Here is a 17153-nt window from a genome sequence, read left to right as displayed (position 1 = left end):
CTTGGCCCAATGCTGTGGAACGTTATGTACAACAGAGTGCTAAAGCTGAAGTTGCCCAAAGGGGTGCAGATCTTCGGATTCGCGGATGATGTCGTTTTAAGGTCACTCCTGACGGAATCCAAGTTTAAAAGTGCTCGCGTTTTCGGGGGCACACCACTCGATACGGAAGCAATGCACAACTGTCATTTTTATTATTTCACGCATGCTGCGACGCAGCAAAGCTAAATCAACAAAAATGACAGTTGTGCGCCGCCTCTGAACTGAGTGGTGTGCCCCCGAAAACGCGAGCACTTTGGAACTTGGATTCCGTCAGGAGTGACCTTAACGATAACCGGAGAGTCGCTGGGAGAGGTAGATATGCTGGTGGCGGAGATGACCGAGGTAGTTGAAAACTGGATGAATGGAGTCAAGCTGCAGCTTGCTCACCACAAAACAGAAGTGATGCTGGTCAGCAACTGCCGAATCATACAGCGAATGCAGATTATCGTCGGAGAGCACGACATACCGTCCGTGCGGGCTTTGAGACATCTAGGAGTGATGATCGACGACCGTTTGAATTTCAACACTCATGTCGACTATTCCTGCGAGAAGGCGGCTAAGATAGTCACTGCGCTTGCAAGGATCATGTCGAACGTTGGCGGACCGAGAGGTAGCTGTAGGCGTCTTCTGGCGACCGTATCATCCTCAATACTTAGGTACGGCGTTCCAGCCTGGGGAGCTGCGCTCAAGACGAAACGTAATCGCAGGAAGTTGAACAGCGTGTTTCGTCTAAAGGCCATTCGAGTGGCGAGTGCGTACCGAACTATTTCGTCAGAGGCAGTTTGCGTTATCGCAGGGATGATTCCAATCTGCATAACCTTAGCAGAGGATATCGAGTGCTACCAACGGAGAGGTACCAGAAATGTGAGGGAGGCGGTGAGACTGGACTCTATGGTGGAGTGGCAGCAGGACTGGGACAATGCAAACAGTGGAAGGTGGACTCACCGGCTCATCCCCAATGTTTCGACGTGGGTGAACAGGGAGCATGTAGAGGTGAACTTTCACCTCACTCAGTTCCTATCCGGACACAGTTGTTTCCGCCAATATCTGCACCGATGTGGCCATGCGTCATCACCATTCTGCCCGGCTTGTATCAACGTAGAGGAGACTCCCGAGCACGTGTTATTCGATTGTCCGAGGTTTGCGGAGGCACATAAAGGAATGCCTGCCCTAAGCGTGAACAACATCGCAGAGCGAATGTGTCACGATGAAGATACGTGGAATGCGGTAAGCAGAGTCGTGAGGCAAATAGTGTCAGAGCTGCAGCGTAGATGGAGAAGGGACCAGCAAATAAGCGTCGGCTCGGAGGAAAATCTAGCATAGTGAGCAGTGTTTGGCCTCGGGTCGTCGGGGCGCCGGTGAACTGGAAGTCTTCTGCTAACCGGAATCGTCGGACCGACTTTGGCACTCGATCAGTCAACCTGCTGAAGAAAGAAGAAAGAAGAAGGAAGTGCTTCGGGTATGTAGGGCACCGCCAGTGCGGACGTCATCCACTACCGGAACTGTCGGACCACCTCTGCAACCCGAAGACAAAGACGGCGCAATGCGCGAAAGCGTCCCCTGTGATAGCCGCCGGTAGTCGGGGCACCATCAGTGCGGAAGTTTTCTTCACTGGAACTGGTGGACCACCCTCGACGCCGAGGGAAGTCAGGAGGATTCGAGTGAGGAAGTTTGCGGCACGACCGCCGAGGGATCGATACAACGTAGCAGTGGATCTCAGCAAGCCAATCGGCGAACTAGCCTAAGCTAAAGGCCGGAATTTTAGAAGAAGTGCATGAGCACTCATCAGTAATCAGCATAATCAGTAATCGCTACCTCAATACATGTTTAATTACATGTCATTTAAAGTTAATTTTCACAATTCTTCAAATTTAAAAAGAAAAATATTGAAAAAAAGTAATTTTTCCGTCCTCGGTGCTTTTGCTCGTCTACCTTTGAAAAGTGAAATGTATGTAATTTAGTAATTTTTCACAACTAACCTTATTCAATAGAGGATTATAGTGGTGAATGATACACTCTAAAATGCTAATCCAACTTCTTACATGAAAAATAAGAAATTAACCCTGAAAAAAGCTGTTATAAATCAGCATTGAATGATAGTTTCAAAACTTTGAATATGTTGAAATATCAAAAAAGATTCAAGATTCAAGATTCAAGATTCAGGATTCAAGAAATTATTTTATTCCATAAAAAAAATCGAAAAACAAAATGTGAAAATGATGAGATCGCGAACTAAAAATTTTAATTGCCCAAAACGTGTTCAGATCGATTTTAGAAAGCAAAATAGACGAATTTCGCGCCAACTCGACCAGCGGTAGGCAGCACCATCTCATAATCGAATGAAACTTGGTGGGCATAAAGATTTGGTATTTCTAAGCCACTCTGCATACTTAATTTTTCAAAAATTGTCAAGAGTAACATTTGATGAGGGCCTTATTTTTTTAATTGCTTTTTTTTAAATCGATGTTACTCTAAAATGACAAGACTTACAAAAAAGTGATGTATGGCGGACTGTTGTGAAATTCCCAGAAGTTTTCTGGAAAAAAGTCCAAGTCCATTTTGAGTGAAAACGAAAATTTGGGTTGTAGAGGGTTAAAACGATTTTATAGGGCCTCAAGCTTCTGAGGTCGGTGTGGGGTATAAAAGAAAAAAATGTGAATTACTTAAATATTTATTTATTAACAAATTCTTATTTATTATTTTTGTTATGGTTTTTATTTACTCCCTCATTTCACTCAAAATGTACCAACTTTTTTAAAAAAAGTTGTGAATTCTCAAAACCACTGGCCAAAAATATAATGTTAAGAAACCAATAAAATTACATTCCCTTCCTTAAGAAATGGAAAATGGAAATAAAAATGGAATTAAAATAAAGGAAAATTAATAGAAAACGGCGGTGAACATCTTGATTTTCTAGTGTCTTGTTGTCTGTGATCTGCAGCGAACGATGATGACCAACATGGAAAGTCCAGTCCATGGAGCAAAAATTTCATCGAAGACTTTTGATTCCTGTATTAGATGGATGGGTGAAAACCAATTTATTTCCAATTTACTTCCGGCTCAGGTCCTAGGCTCAGCCACTACACAACCTGTGCTTCATCAGCCATAAAGACCCAGCTTGACAGCCGTTGCAGCGTAGCTCCAGACGAATTTCAGATGGGATCAACCATCAGCCCCATATATGCGACGCAACTACCCACACGATGATGAACGGCCAGTCAGCAGTGGAGGTATGGTGGTGCGATTTGGGGGGTGTGCGGCGGCTGAGGCGGCTGTCCGTTACAGTTATTATGAAAATGATGGCCCCTGACAGGTCGAGAGATTATGATATTTTTGTGCGCTCGCTAGCGTTTGACGTTCTAGATGGTTTGGTTTTCCCAGAAGAGCTCGGGCAATAAATAGAAGGGCGCCATCCAGGAGGACTAACCACGCATCGAAAAAGCACATACGTCTAGTAGGATGATAAGAAGGGAATAATATTATTTATTATGAGGAATATGATCGATGATAACATTACACCAGAGACGGTGGGATATTTTGTGACGCGCTTATAATTCAGCGGACAGCTCTTATGAACGCTTGCCGATCTTTGCCTACACGTCAGGCCTTAATGGGCTAAGATTCATTCTAAAAGGATTTTATTTTTCCATTTTTCTTCTTTTTCTGCATACTTCCTTTCTCTTTCTTATTCCTTCTTTCTTCATTGTTTGTTTTTGCCTTTCTTGTACAACAAGGTTGTACCGAAAGGCTATATGATTGCTCCAAAAACGAACTTTTGATAGAAGGCCCGGATATCCATAGTTTTATATACCGATCGACTGAGCTCGACGATCTGAGGTAATGTCTGTATGTGTGTATGTGAACAAATTTTGTAGACACCCTTTTTGGAACTTAGCATTATCCTATTTACATTCGACGGGGAATGCGCTCCCATTGTTTGTTATTGATTGGCCCGATCGGACATTGCATTTCGGAATTATTAATATTTTTTATATATTAATATATATTAATTTATTTTCTCAAAAATGGTGGCAATGCAATTCTAATCAATGCAAAAACATGTAAAATGATCGAAAAAATGTGATCTATTCCCCTGAAAAACATTTTTGACCTTTCTAATGTGTTTTTTTTTTTTTCAATATATTTTATAATGCACGAGAAGGCATCATCACTGCTAGGTGGATTAATCTGTGTTTTATTCTAACTTTTGTTGACAATAGCATAAGCTGGATGGCAAATGGTGTATACATGATTCTCAAGAGTTGTAAATACTGATTTAACACATTTGACTTCAGCATTATTCACTACCTTTCTACCATTACAATTTTACTCGGCAAACCACGTCATTTTATGTGGAAACCAAGATAGTGGTAGAGGACATTAGTATTTTCCTTAATTATGTATTGGAATTAAGATATATTATAATTTTCTATCTTTATGACATAGGTAGGCTTTTATGAGTAAATACCTTAACTATATATGTCAATCACAATTATACAGAATCTGTCCGATGCAGAATCAAATTAGTCAAAAAATGAGAAACTGGAAAAATCTTTTGATCTTTGGTAAAATTTATCCAGTTAAATTTGTATTGTTCAGAGAGAAATATTGAGAAATTTATATTTTTCATTCGGTATAGATAGTCAAATTGTACTTGTTAAAGTCTGATGATTTGTATATGACGGCCACACATAAACGGTTCTCAAAAACTCAAAGACGTCGTCTTGCTTCAATCAATAATTCCAGAATTGTTGAACGAATAATAACTTTATTTGTTTTTTACATTTTGTGTATTTTCTATAATAGTTGTTTTAGCAATAGGCGATTATTTTATTCATACACTTGAGGTGATGTATCCTGATATTTTGTTAAACCCCTTTAACAAAAAAAAATCAAATTTTGATTGTTCCCAATTGGTTTCGCACGTGTATGTCAGAAACTGCATCCAATAATCGTACCGAGAGTCTGTCCGCTGTGTATAATTGTCCCCACAAAATGTTCAATCACCCGGCATTCCGGCATAGCGGAATGGAAATCTCAAATTTTCAGCATCCGACATGCACATATGTAGCGTCACAGATTGGATCATTAATTTCATCGCCCTTCAATTTCATCGGTTCTGAGTATGATGGACAGATACTGACTGACTGCCTGACTCTGACTGATGATGTTCAACCTGGCATCGTCCTTGTCTCTTCATTTCTACCGTAGGCGATGTGCGGCGAATATCGTCTCCTTTGCGTGTTCATTTGGGTGCCGGTGATTTCAGTGACAGAACCGAAAATTTATAGGCCAACCGCATCTCCACATCCCTAATTGTACGGTGCCGGTGGAATTCTGCCATCGAGATAAGAGTGATGAGATTGTGATTGGCATGGCTAATTAAATTATTTACCGAGCAGAGCCGGCAACTCACCATACAAGGGAGCTCTTGGGCTTGGGAGTCCGTGTTTTGTGAAGCAACGAAATTTGAGAAGGTACAATATCCATACAAGCGAACATTCATACAACCGCAACCATGATGGGGAGGAAGTTTTCCGATTACAATTTCGTGCTGACTTGTGAAGATCCGACCCGATGATAGATGATACTCGAGAGCTCATGGCTTCAAATGGGACAGATTTCATTCAATCTTTTGACACTTTTGGCACACAAGTGAGTGCCGCCTGTGCCATTGCCAAAGTCGGTCGGTCGGTTGGTTATCCCAAATACATACACAGGAATCAGTCCGATCAATTTGTGGGTGGGAAGGGGAAGACCACCTTTCCGGTCCACTTTCTTTCCATTCACAGCATAAATGATTGAGTGTCCTGCTGATGAACTTGGGAACATAACAGACCAGTCGGTTTATAAAAAACTCATGCTTCAGTTGTAGCAATAATTAATGTTATCAGCATTTGGGAAACTTTTCAAATCAATTATCATTGGAGCGCGCAGTTAGTATTGGCATTCGTATGGAATCCTCTTGAATAGATTTTTTTTAATTGTACTGCAAAAATATCAATGAAATGATAGGAATGCTGTTGTAAATGTTTATACATGATGTTGTATAGTCCAAAGTTCAATGTGCTGGTAAGTAAGCAAGACGATTTTATTATCATTCTGTAGGATCTCTAGTTGATAACGGAATCTAGCAATATCTAAAAGATATTTTAGTTACAAGATAAAGATTGTCGCTTCGGTTCCCTTTGTTCTGCCGGTATTCCTCTACGGACACGAAAAACCAACGCGCACTTGGAGTTTTCGAAAGTAGTCATTTAAAAATGATGTCACAGCTTTTAGGGGGAGGGGTCTAATATTTTGTGACAGTACGTGTTCTGGATATACAAAAAACCGTGATAGAGGGGAGAGGGGGTCTAGAAATTTAGAAAAGTAGAAGGTGACAGACAGAACATGGAGGAGGCGAATGAATCTCGAGCAGCAGCATCATCTATTGGGAAAACCATGCATCACATCGCGAAAATTTGACGACTAAGGTGGGCTTGGAACGTAGCTAAAATGTCGAACAATAAACCTGTGAAAATAATTCTCGATAGCGGTCTGACGGGCTCAAGAAAACGAGGGTCGAGGATCGCTCAGGTGGAACACGATTTGCGAACCCTCCGTTGACTGTGTATTCGGCGTCCGAGTTGAATTGGGAAGACCTTCATGTATTGCAAAGACCACTCCGACCTTCGACTTAGTAAATAAATAATACTAAACAAAGCTACAAACTTCGGCAGCCCTTACTTTGTGCAAAATCGAAAAGGACAGAAGGTAAAAACAAAAGGAAGAAAGAATAAAGCAAAATGAAGAAAGAAGACGGAACAAATGAGAAGGTAGAAGGAAAAAAAGAAGGTAGAAGGAGTAAGAAAGAAGGGAGAATTGAGAAGATAAAAGAAAGAGAAAGGAAAACGGAGAAAAGAAGAAGGAAAAAATTAGAAAAGAGAAGAGAGAAGAAGGAAGATGGCAGAAGGAAGAAAAAGGAAGAAGGGATTGTACGACAATTCCCCGAATGCAATTTCCCCGAATGTATAATAAAGGTATAATAAAGATTAGATAATATTTATTAGATTATCTATTAGATATGGAGCAATTAGGGTATCTGTTCCATTATTAATAACATGCTCCTATATCAATAACACTCGCAAAACAGGCAATTTAGGCTCAATTTGTGTCGTGTTTTGTTGTTATCCGGTGTGCTCACTGCTGAAAAAATCACAAAAATGAGAAAACAAAGAATTTGCGCACCAATGCCTTGTTTTCTAATTCATTAAGTGGAAGTTACATACCGCCCAATGCTATTTTGAAAAAATGGATTCGGCAACATGTTCGGTTGAATGTTATATATTCAGTATATATTTTTTCCTTATTCTGGCGAAATTCGCTTACATCAAACAAAGAGATCACATCACATAATATTTATTCTAATTCTCAATTCATTCATCTTTGCATTATTTTGGGCTAACGCCTATTTCTGCAGAAAAGATCGCATCTACCGTTTCCGTACTTCGTGAAAATGCCTTCATTTAAAGAATGCATCACATCCTCCATTATCTTATTCCGGGCAGATACATGTTACTACAGAAAGAATAATAACATTAATTATCTATACGGTTGCATTATTCCGAGCAGATGCATTCTTTTTAAAGAAGGAATCACATTCACCATTGCTTCGTTTCGGGCAGACGCAATGTTTTAGTTTACAAGGATTCAAATCCACTATTACTTTACATTTCTTAAGAAGGTATATAGAAGACAGAAGCTAGATGGAAAAAATATTTACCAAAACCCTTTCAATCGGAATTGCCGTTTGAGATTTTCCTTCTTTTTTAAATACAGCCTTTGTTAGACTAATTTAGATATCTCTGATATCTTTATAATTTAACACACACATCTTGGAGAATCAAGAACATCTAATACTATCAAACGACATTGAGCTGATACTCTTCAATAAGACACTCTTAAACGTATCTTTGAACGCTGCTCTTTTCGGACGCATACAGTCGATTGTGAAGATGTGTTTGCAAGAGGTACTTTATTTTCGGGGAATTGTTCCATTCGGGGAAATGTTATATTCGGGGAATTGTTACATTCGAGGAAATTGCATTCGGGGAATTGTTACATTCTGGGAAAATGTCGTACAATGGGAAGAAGAAAGAATGAAGAAGAAGGAAGGAAGAAGAAAGAAGGAAAAGGAAGAACGTAGAAAGAGGAAAATAGAAGGAATAAAAAAGAATGAAGACAGAAGAAAAAAGAAGCAAGAATGAGGAAGAAAGACGGTCAAAGAAAGGAGGAAGAAGAGATGAGGAAGGAGAAGGATGAAGGAAGAAAGAAAAAAGAGAAGGAAGAAGAAAGAAGAAGAAAAAGGAAGAAGAAAGAAGAAGGAAAAAGAAAGAAGAAGGAAGAAGAAAGAAGAAAGAAGAAAAAAGAAGAAGAAAGAAAAAGGAAGAAGAAAGTAGAAGGAAGAATGAAGAAGTTAGAAGGAATTATGAAGAAAGGAAAGAGGAAAGAAGAAAGCAGGAAAGAGGGAAAATGAAGAAGTCTCTTTCGATGTTTTGTCCTTTCGACCAATTCTCCTTTCCGACCACTTGTCCCTTTGACCTTTTGTCTATCGACCTTCTGTCTTTCGGTCTTTTGTCTCTTGAACCTTTTGTTCCCGAACCCCAATGATCTATGAATCCACTAAAGCGTTTTACGGATCGATATTCATCTCTCTGCTTCAAACCACTTCAATTGTGGAGTGATGAACTTTGTCAAACTTAAAAATCACTCTAATAAAGAAAAAAAAAACTTCAATTGTGTTTTGGACTTCAATAGCATGTTTTGGACTACTGAGCTCGGGATAGCACCCCTTTATCAAATCATAGCACTTGGACTTAAAAATACTGTGCAAAAAGAGAGGACAAGAAATGGTCAAGAAGTGATCCCGCTACTAACATTTCATGACAAGTAGAGCAGCTAACGGAATATTTGCATAGGTATAAGCGTAATGAGAATCTATGTTTTAATCGTGATGTGTTGTGACGGTTATTAAAATAAACGTGGGGTTACTGCCTCTTGAATTCATATCATGCACCCATATCAATAACGACCCAGAAAACAAAAATGGAGCACAGATTGCTTTGTTTCTTATTTTTGTGATTTTTTATAATTATTTTTGATAGATTGACCCTTGACCGAATGATATTGATGTACCGTGGGGGACCGAAATCCGTCCACCTCATGAGATATCAATAAATTAAAGGGGGCTAAAGGTAATTAACGTAGAAATATTTTATCTTATCCTGTTCAGATACTTGGCAGTAAGCTTTTAGGGCATAGAAATGGAAAGAAGGCTTTGAAATTAAAACAACAAAAATCAAAAACAAATCGCCACCAACCAAAAGTGGAGTTTTTGCCGCCATTTTGCTTTCGGGTAGAGCATAATTGCACCAAAAGTAACTGTGTTTTATTTGCTAATTGCGAATCATTACACAAGATAAGTGGAATACAAATCGAAGGGATCGTTCTCAAGGTGCGTATCGAACTATTTACAGTAATAGTTTAGTTAATCAGACTGCTTCAATTTAAATGTTCAGCTAAAAAATAACTGTACGAATTTTGATGCTTTGATCCGAAATCCGTCCATGGTGGACGGATTTCGAGTCAGGAGTAGTAGATTTTATTCATTATTTTATCATGTTTTTAGTAGTTTTTAATGAGTAAGTGCGAAACACTTTGAAAGTAGAAGCCTTCATGCTCCTGTGTCAATGACAATCGTTTTATTTACATTCGATTCCTATTTTCTAATGATTTTTTCATATACTAAGGTGCTTAAGTGTACGGATTTTGATGCCCATTTTATGTTAGCATGTTATTAATAAGGGAACAAATATCCTATAACCTATAACAAATCCCACTTGTACCTTGATATATACTTCCCCAGAACAAATAGTTTTCTCCATTCTAGTCGCAAAATAATAAACAAACCCAGATTCTATCTCCAAATCGCTCGGAGCCAAAAACTACACAACAGAGATCAACTTGATCACCGGGCTTGTTGTGTCATTATGGGTGCATCCGTTTCGCAACTATAATGACAACTGCTGATGCGGAAATGCTGCAACTACACAAACACACAGCAGCACTGTTCAAACATATCGTCGAAACTTCCTGCATGCAGCGCATATTGCGAGCGGGCGCACGGTTGGTTAGTTCTCGTGGGTTGTGCAGTTTCCGGATTCATGTTTTGTGCTGCTGAAATTGCTTCGAACGATGTCATTTCATTCACATTTGACTGTCAGCAGCAGCCTTAGACTGTATGATTGGTACTTTGGATGAAGCGATATGGAAAATAAACTTTCCAGCATTTAAACTGCGGCTTTATCCCGAGCACTTTTAGACTTGAAACCGGATCTCGGAGTTGCTGTTTGTTGTTTCGGTGTTTGTTGAGTAAATTTTGATGGTTCGGTGTCTGTACGGAACAATCCGTAACCTGTCATAACTTCCACTTAGTGAATGTGCTGAGAGAATTATGTTGATGTAGGGTTACTGCTAATGGAATTCATATCATATGTTCATCCGATCAAAAACAAAGCAATGTAATGGAATTTTTGTGACTTTAGCAGTAGTGTGCACTAGGGTAGTTCACATTTCAAAAATGTTCGAAAATTCCTACTCCCATATGTCTATTAGCATCATTTTGATAATATAGGAGTCCTGGCAAAATTTCAGGCAATTCGGTGGCCATTTAGGGGTGGCGCGAGGTCAATTTATGTTTATATGGAAATTTGTATGGGAAAAACTAAAAAAATATTCAAGTCTCCCTACATCTGTCAAATCGTGATGAATTCAAATAAACATCCCCAACCTCCATTTTTGGAGTTTATTTGAGCTTAACCAGTGGGTAACTCATTAATTTTGATTTATGTTTCCACTGCTACGTTGAGGCTAATTACACCATTTTAGCCATTTATCTCATATTCACGCTGTCAATAGAACCGTTCAACCCACTCATAACTAATGTGTTATCCGGAGGTCTCATTTATATAGTTTCCAAAAAGAGAGGTTGGGGATATTTATTTGAATTCATCACGATTTGACAGATGTAGGGAGACTTGAATATTTTTTTAGTTTTTCCCATACAAATTTCCATATAAACATAAATTGACCTCGCGCCACCCCTAAATGGCCACCGAATTGCCTGAAATTTCGCCAGGACTCCTATATTATCAAAATTATGCTAATAGACATATGGGAGTTGGAATTTTCGAACGTTTTTGAAATTTGAACTGCCCTAGTGTGCACGCATGTTAGCAAAAAGAAGCGTCGAGAATGTAGCTGTATTTCTATCTTTCACTTTCACGATGAGTTGAATATATGCCCAGTGAGATGAAGTTGAGAACAGTTCATTTATATTATGGTCACCCACCAATCACCCTCACCCCAGATGTCGCCCACCTATTTTGAAGTCTTCATTTCTTGAAAACTAGTGGTTCAAAACAGTTAAAGTTCACCTATTTCCATAATTGTACAAAAATTATATGGAAAACTCGAACTTCAACTGCTTGTAGTGACGATTTTAGAATTTTCAGCACGAGAACATGAAGTTCTGGGGTCTCCAGATAGCCTTGCGGACAAAGTCGCCAATCTGGAGATGGCGAATTCGATTCTCGGTCCAGTCTAGGATGTTTTTAGATGAGAAACATTCTCGACTACTTGGACATAAGGGTATCTATTATGCTTGCCACATAAGCTACATTCTCATGCAATGTGAGCATAGAAAAGCTTTAAATTATTAACTGAGGAAATGCTAATAGAATACTAAGCAGGCCAAGTTCCGGTTTGAAAGTAGACATATAGAAGAAGAAGGTGACAAAAGTGACCGTGCGGGACCGAAATCCGTACAGCACCGTAAACTTATCCTTTTCAGATACTTGACAGTAAGTTTTTAGGGCATAGAATTGGAAAAAAGGCTTTGAAATTAAAACAACAAAAATCAAAAACAAGTCTCCACCCACCAAACGCGGAGTTTGTGCCGCCATTTTGTTTTCGGGTAGAGCATAATTACACCAAAATTAACTGTGTTTTAATCAGAGTGTAAAATAATCGAAATTTTTTAGTGAAGTCCATTTTTCTTCACTTGTCAGTTCACTTCCGACACATTCATAGTCGGCTCTGGACAGTCAATATTCAGTTGATTATTAGTCATTGAATATTTATGCACATTTTACAAACTGATAAATTATCTGAAATCTGAACACGTTTCAAATGAGTAAAGTGATTTATCACACAGGACTGAATCCGATTTTCATCCGCGAGGTACTTTCAGTGGTAAACATCAACATAAACAATGCTAATTATGTTTTTTTCTGCACATAGTAAACACATTCAGTGACAGTCGAATGAATGAGTTCGTGGAGTAGTCGTCTGACTATGTCATTCCATGTTTTGAATATTCATGCGATGTTTGTCAAATTTCGGACCGAAGTTGCTTCAATGAAGATGAATATTTTAAGCTCTGGTTTTAATTGCTAATTGCGAATCATTACATAAGATAAGCGGAATACAAATTGAATTGATCGCTTCTCAAGGTGCGTATCGAACTATTTACGGTGGTAGTTTAGTCAATCAGACTGCTTCAATTTAAATATTTAGTTAAGAAATAGCTGTACAGATTTTGATTCTTTGATTCGAAATCCGTCCACGGTGGACGGATTTCGAGTCAGGGGTAGTTGATTTAATTCATTATTTTATCATGTTTTCGTAGTTTTTAATGAGTAAATGTGAAACACTTCAAAAGTAGAAGACTTCATGCGCCTGTGTCAATCACAAACGTTTCATTTACATTCGGTTCCTATTTTTTAATGACTTTTTCATATACTAAGGTTCTTAAGTGTACGGATTTCGATGCCCCACGGTAATCGAATATTCACGAGAAATATTTTTCAACAAGTTTAAATTCACTGGAAAGTAACATCCATTTTCACGGATTTGGCGGGCTATATTTATTATACCACGAAAAACTAATTTGAAATTCCAGGGGAAAGTTTTCTGAATCCTTCACAGTTCAAACACGGAGAATCTTTTAAATTTTCACGCGAAGTTTTTATGAAATTTCATTGAAAACTTTATCGAATTACTAGTTGAAGAGAATATCTTGAACTTCCACGGAAAATTCAAAAGAATTTCCTTGAAAAGTTATTCTTAATTTCCCCAATAAACGTCTCTGAAGTTGCACCGGAAACCTTCACTGAGGATACTGGTCGTAAGATTTTCATACGACAGAACTTATGAAAATATTTCATTAGAATTAAACTATGAAAATCGTAAGATCTTGTTTTGGTCAAATCTATCTTTTTATTGTATATCCAACAACACACTTTCTTGAAGCGTCGGTGGACGTGTGGTGTAAACACACGCCTCCTAATCACGACGTCCATGGTTAGCAACCAGGTTACATTTTTTTAAACAAACTGAAAATATTTCATAAGATTGTCGTATGAAATGCATTTCATTAGAGAATCGTATGAAAATCAATACATTTTCTTGTGGCGAAATTTTTAAAAGAGAATCTTATGATGTTCTTACAGCCAGTATCCTCAGTGAATTCTTAATTTGAACGAAAATTTGATCTGAGATTCTTATCAACTTCTACGATATGAGGTGCGGTCAGCACACCGTGTACAATTTAAACTTTAAATATGTTACCACAGCAACGTATTTTTCATCACAGCAACCAGAGAGTTGCCCCATCCTAACTCGGTCGTTGCCCAAAACCATTATCTCGCCGATATTTTCCAAAATACAAACGCACGGTTCGTGATTGAAATAAAAATCCCATTTGGTTTTGCCGTGACAATGAGAGATAGGTCTAGCTCCTTGGCTCATGGTTGCAAACAAATTGAGAAAAAGTGTGAGTGAAATGTGCGTGCAATGTCATTTATTTTTCACAGGTCCGGTTGAGCGTGCCTTTTGTTCGTGTTAGCAACTCAAAAGGTGTAAACATTTCTGATCAGCTGATTGCTGACGTCAAACTTACACAAAACTTCATTCACGAGGTGTGAGTTTGACGTGGGGCCCTCCTTAGCCGTGCGATAAGACGCGCGGCTACAAAGCAAGATCATGCTGAGGGTGGCTGGGTTCGATTCCCGGTGCCGGTCTAGGCAATTTTCGGATTGGAAATTGTCTCGACTTCCCTGGGCATAAAAGTACAATCGTGTTAGCCTCATGATATACGAATGCAAAAATTGTAACTTGGCTTAGAAACCTCGCAGTTAATAACTGTGGAAGTGCTTAATGAACACTAAGCTGTGAGGCGGCTCTGTCCCAGTGTGGGGATAATAAGAAGAAGAAGAAGAGTTTGACGTCACGGTTCTTTTGTTTCCGGCATCCGAGCCACCGTTTTGCGACACGAATACTATCATTAATTCCGACATTTCACGAACACGTTTGTACTCTCCATAATATCTGGGACACCGCAAATTTCACAAAGAGGTGCCCTAAACGAGTGACCTGATTATATGCGATAACTAGCGAGCCATTATGTTGCTGTGTACCGTTCTCAAAGTTCTGTGCAAAGTTATCCTAGCCCGGATTCAGGAGAAGATCGATGTGACTCTCCAGCGGCAGCAGGCCGGATTCCGTGCCGGAAGATCCTGTGTGAACCATATTGTCACCGTCTCCTTATAATTATAGAGCAGGTAAACGAGTGCTGCACAATGGGGTCGTAGCTGGTGTGCGGCAAGGACATATTCTATCACCGTTACTGTTCCTCATAGTAATCGACGAGATTCTGGATGATATGCAAAGTGAGCTCATCGAGCTTTCCCAGCGCTTCTCTTGACAGGTTTAGTCATCAACGTCAACAAAATCAAATCGTTAGATGTAAACACGGTGACCTCTTACAATTTCACAGTAACCGAACAATCAGTGGACAATGTTGGAAACTTCCAATATCTTGGTAGCCAAATGGCGTCAGACGGCGAAACCAAAATCGACATAGGCCACGGATCAGGAAAGCAAGGGCTGCCTTAGCGAGTTTAAGAATTTTCGAGACTTTATTAAGGAGACTTTCAGCCCGAGAATGGCTCGTCTCCGATAAAATAGGCAGATAAGTGAACGCACCAAAAACGAGCTAGCGAAACTTGGTGTGTATCGGTGAAGAACACTCGACGGCTGCAGGTATTCGTCAACAGATGCCTGCGGCTTATAATTCGGGCTTGGTGGCCTCACAACTGGATTTCAAACAACGAGGTCCATCGTCGTTGTTACCAGAGCCCGATAACAACAGAAATTCGGGATCAGAAGTGGGGCCGGGTCGGCACATCTTACGTAGGGGCAGAAACGAAAACTGTAAACAAGCATTAGACAGGAAGCCCAGTGGGACATCGCAGCAGAGGCAGACCCAGAGGCTCATGGCGACGAAGATAAATAAAGAAATAGAAGAAGTCGACCGAAATCTAACCTGGCGATAGGTTTAAGCGATAGCTGGACATCGCTCAGGATGAAGATCTTTCAAGTCGGCCCTGATGACTACCCGAACGTGTTCGTCGACTTACTGGGGCACTACATTAAGACAGAGGTAGAAACCCGTAACGCTGGGTGAACACCTTTACGTGATGTGTTACAGGATAAGATCTACCACGGTTACATTGCCAGCTACAGGCAAATCCTGACCCAACGAATACCTTCCTCATTATCCAACTCCGTGGTACTTATGAGGGTGCGCTAAGTCGGTGTCCTCTAGTTAAGTAAGTACCACATCAACACTTCCTTCCTCCCTAGCTACGGTGAAGATGGGCGTGGCCAGAAGTAGTAACCCTCATGCTTTTGTTATTTTTGTTTAAGATTGGAATCAAGAACTACTCCCCTTCTTGATTTCTGATAGCACACTAGATAAGGATCTCAAAAGTAAAACATGAGTATCACTAGTGTCCAATCTACGAATTACACCGTAACAATTCTAATGCACTACATTAAGACAGAGGTAAATCTTTTCCTTAAACCTAACAAAACATCCTGTCTTTTATCCAAAGTGCCGAACACGACTCAGTCGGTGGACGCCGAGTTGATTGACATAGGGCCGATGCCCACGTAGTGTTTTTTTTTCTCAAGATGGTACCCAGCATAAAATGTTATCGTGCACACGTATACGACAATCGTCCCTAACCCCTAATCCCAAGGCGTTAAGCGAGCCGTGCCGAGGGGATGCATGGCCAGGGGGGATGAAAAAATGAGCTAGGCCTTTAACAGAGCCTGTGGGGTACCTGGGCACCCTCCACAGTAATTGTCCCTTACCGCGTCATGCTGGGCTCTGGCGTGGTGGACCTCTTTTCCCAAACAACTCGTGGGACCAAAATGGAAAACCAAGTCAATTCTTCAACTAGTGGTAGTAGTGTAGGCGACAACCCCTTCGCAAGAGGTGGGTTGTTCAGGTCTCCGCCTAGGAGGTCAGAGTCAATAGTGGGCAGCTCGGTGCGCAGCGCCAGCGTGAGTCACTTGACCTTCTCTCCGGCTACGCCGGTAGTGGTTATGGACGGCCCATAGCTTGTGAGGTCGATGAACCGCAAACGCAAGGGGCTTTCAGCCTTCGAGGTGGCGACGAAACAGCTGGACGCTATCATCGACTTTGCGTCATTGAAGCATAATATCAGTAAGGAGCTCAAGGGGAGCTTGCTGAAACTTCGAAAGCCGATGTTGGACGCCAAGCTGGAGATGGCGGTCGGGACGGCCAAGTGCAAACCCGTGAAATCCGTGGAGTCGAGGTCTACCTAGACTGAGGCCCAAGGATTCGCGGACTCAGGCAAGGTCGAATCGACCGAGGGCGTGCCAGCGAAGACGGTGGTGCCAAAGTCTACCCAGACTGAGGCTCAAGTATTCGCGGGCACGTCGGGGGTGACTGCTCCAACGGAGCAGACACAAAAACGGGACAGACAGTCTCCAGGGGATGAGCTCCCTGGGGGCCGCTCTACAACGCGGAGGGTTACTACCCCGAACAAGGGTAGTGTGGCTGGGAAGCTGGAGCTCGGCCAGGTATCTCCAAAACCGGGGGAGGAAACACCTGGAAAGGTCCGTCCACCCAGGAAAGACGGTAGTAAGGGGTTACAGCAGGCTGAGAGCTCTCAGCCGCACCAGACCAGGGAAATAAAGTG

The 17153-nt window shown here is 40.6% G+C and overlaps 1 protein-coding gene across 1 annotated transcript in view; it reads left to right on the top strand.

Annotated features, from left to right (window-relative positions):
• Positions 1–17153, top strand: part of LOC134212290 (neural cell adhesion molecule 1-like) — a 1103894-nt gene that overhangs the window by 950792 nt on the left and 135949 nt on the right. The window lies entirely within an intron of this gene.

Source organism: Armigeres subalbatus, chromosome 2, assembly GCF_024139115.2.
Source record: "Armigeres subalbatus isolate Guangzhou_Male chromosome 2, GZ_Asu_2, whole genome shotgun sequence".
NCBI lineage: Eukaryota > Metazoa > Arthropoda > Insecta > Diptera > Culicidae > Armigeres > Armigeres subalbatus.
The sequence above is the reverse complement of the archived record's forward strand: the minus strand, read 5'-3'. Positions and strand labels throughout refer to the sequence as shown.